This window comes from Phragmites australis, chromosome 3 (genome assembly GCF_958298935.1).
Source record: "Phragmites australis chromosome 3, lpPhrAust1.1, whole genome shotgun sequence".
NCBI lineage: Eukaryota > Viridiplantae > Streptophyta > Magnoliopsida > Poales > Poaceae > Phragmites > Phragmites australis.
The window spans coordinates 9,220,940-9,224,131 of NC_084923.1; the positions used below are offsets into that span (position 1 = coordinate 9,220,940).

Genomic DNA, 3,192 nt, shown 5'->3' on the forward strand with positions numbered 1-3,192 from the left:
TACTTACCGGCAGCGGCCATTAGTGATCTCTACACCACCCCCACATGGCCCCCTTCTACCCCATCTCATTGGGGTCCTCTTCAATCTCCATCAAATCTTCTACTTTTCTAAGCTAATCAGAGTCCATTGCCGAGAAATGATGAGCAAAAACCCCTCCCCACCCCTTCGTAAGGCTATATTTGGAAGGCCCAAACCCTCCTGGGACCCGGCCTTTTTTCAGAGGAGCGAGCCCACGCAGAAACAATCCGCAGTCCAGCTTCTGGACGCGTTTGGAAGCCCATTCAACGGGTATCGACGGCCCGACCCATGCCATTCCCACACGGATTTTCTACCCCACCTCTATAGGTGGGGGACTCCTCACCCGTCTCGCGACGTTCGCTCACGACTCATCCCGTCTCCACCTCAGCCTCCGTCGCAGCCACTACCACCTCCATCGCCACCGTCTCCACCTCCGCGGCTGTAGCCCAAGGATCCACTCCTCCCTCTCGTGACTGCAGCCGTTGCTTCCTCCTGCCGCACCGCCGAGGCCACCACGAAGGGACAACTTTGGTTCTCGGCCTTCCCCCACCGATTCCCTACCCTCGTTTGATTGTCCCTCCTCCGATGGCCCAGCGGCGGTATCACCTCTTGCTCGCCGTCGCATTCTTCCTCCACGTCAGGTGTGCCTCAGTTCAGATCCAGGTATTCTTCTCATGACGTGGTCGCGCCTCTCATTCTCCCTTTTTTGCCCTCGTCGGCACGTCCGCTCCCCCTGGATGCGCGCGCCACTAGCGTGGAGTGGATATCTGTCGGGGGCCTAGGGGCTGGGTTGATTTCTTGTTTTGCTTGGTAGGGTGGCTGGCTCCCGTTGCTTTCTTGGGCGGGTTGCTCGTTTTCTTTTTTTCTACGGAATCTTTCGATCTTTCTCTGCACCCTGATATCATAATGCTTGCTTTTGTCCAATCCGTGCAGTTTGCGGAGATGGGGATGGTTCTGTTAGTAATTGGAATGTGTTCATTGATTCGTTTTGATCCTTACTACTTTTCCTTTCGTGGACAGGGTGTGAGCAAGGTTGAGTCTGCCTCTGATTACAGCGTTGTTCATGGCAAGTTGATTAGCTAGCGGTATATCTATGTGCTAGCATGGCACATGCGTGTGATACCTTGCTTGTATATGAGGATATGTGTGTTCACTTTTGCCAAGAAGTTTGGATTAGGGCCTCATACCTTACTACAAACAGAACTAGTTTAGTTAGTAAACCTTACGCTTAGAGACTTGTTCCTTCTATTTTAATAGCATGCTTGGCAATTATGGTTTAAATTTTTACGGACCTTGTTTAGTGGTTTTATTAAAGAATAGTAGTTGTTTGCGAGAAATATGCTGATTGAATCTTGCTTTTGTAATAAGATAGCTATTGTATTGAGACAATGAGACACAACTATAGTTTTCTATACATACCAGATAGTTCAACAATCAGTCTATTTGGTTGAAGAAGAAAATTACTCCATAGGTATGATCCTTTCAAATTTCTGCTTGTTATGTTATTTTGGAGTAGCACGCTCTCTTGGCTCTCTTGTTTATGATTGCATCCTTCATATGAGCGATAAGTCCAAAGATTAAACCACTCTCAAATAGCCTATAGATGATTTCATGGTTTCTGTATCTTACCAGTGAGATGCCTTTTTCTAGTTATGCTACTATATGTGTAGACCCTCCCAGATTTTGTCCACATGACGTTGTAAATCTTCTTTCTCCATCTACGATGAACTTATAACGATGAGCTCCAGATGAAAGCATCAATAGAGTGGTGTGATCTTTGCCAGATTTTTCAACGGTTTCCTATCATGCATATTAACCGTGTCAGAACTAAGATATTTCTATCGTTAAGTTTCAGTTTCAAAGAAAATGGAATGGAATGTGTGCCTTTTATCTGTCTAATGAATGTACTTTGATGCCCAGTTATCCCATGATCCTTCCACATGGATATATTTTTCTCTCCAAGAGTTCAAGTAAGCAAAGTAGGAATTTTCTTTTGAGGTGGGCCGTTAGAATCCTCATATTGTTCATGCATCAATATCTAGTTGAACACTGGAGGTACTTCGGTAGCTCTTTGCAATGGAATCACTGAGCTTTGCAATATGAAATATATCAATGCCTTTACAAATATATTTATATCAACAGGAGAACGATGCATGAGATGAGATCGAAACATACATTAGTCTACTTTCATGGATATTGAAGACACTAATCATACTATATTCTGATATTGGCGATGTGAAGAATTGGTATATTTGAGGTATCTAGCAAATACAAATTTGCAATGAACTGGGTAACTATTATTTGCAAACCGAAACTTTTATACCTGACATTTCTAAGATTTCCGTGTTACTAAACTATATTTTGATCACACTTGTGCTCTTTGATATTACTAGGAAACACTTAACCAGTTGGCTCTTTGAATTATATTTGTTCCAACTGGAACCATGGACTTTGTTTATTTTTACTACCAAGATGACTGTGTTTGACAATGAATCACCTCTGCTTCCTATAGGTTTATTTATCTGTTCATTGGTATCAGTGCTAGCGTCTTCCTGATGTCTCTGTTTGGCTGCATCGGAGCAGGGACAAGAAACATCTGCTGCTTGTGTTTCATATCTTGTGGTTGTGTTTCTTAACTCATCATTGTGTTCTCCATTCTGAAAAAGATTCTGGTTGCTATGCACAAGGCACTGAACATGGGCTATTAGACACTTGGAATTATGTTGGATCTTTGTACTTGGACTATTAATGTCATGCTCTTTATGCTTGTTTTTATGATCTTGTGATGTCTGAGATAGATGCACAATGAGTTTCTCATATTATTGATTTTTCTGAATTTTTTTATTTTTTCTGATTTTTTAGACCATTTTTGTTCCTTAAGATTTTCATCCCCTTGGTTCCCAAACAACCGCAGGGAATAGAAACCCAGACGAGAATATCCCCTAGTGAAATGAATTGCCCGTAAAAAATCCCAAGGGATTTTCTTCACTGTGATTTTCTCTCCTTGCTTTCAAACATAACCTAAGGGGAGATAGAACGGAATTTATATGTATACATGTTTCATGTTCACTTTGCAAACCCGGTTTGAAGTTTCTTTGTATATATGAATTTAGAGTTGAATTTATGTGTTGTTATTTTGGATTTGTTTGAGCTGAAAGCATGGGACCTAGGTAA

At 42.3% G+C, this 3,192-nt stretch overlaps 1 long non-coding RNA gene across 1 annotated transcript; it reads left to right on the forward strand.

The window, feature by feature from the left end:
• The first annotated feature begins 378 nt into the window (after nt 1-378).
• On the forward strand, nt 379-2,793 carry LOC133911990 (uncharacterized). The gene is made up of 2 exons (XR_009908746.1): nt 379-681; nt 1,039-2,793. It is a non-coding gene; the product is annotated as an uncharacterized LOC133911990 (long non-coding RNA).
• Nucleotides 2,794-3,192: the final 399 nt, after the last annotated feature.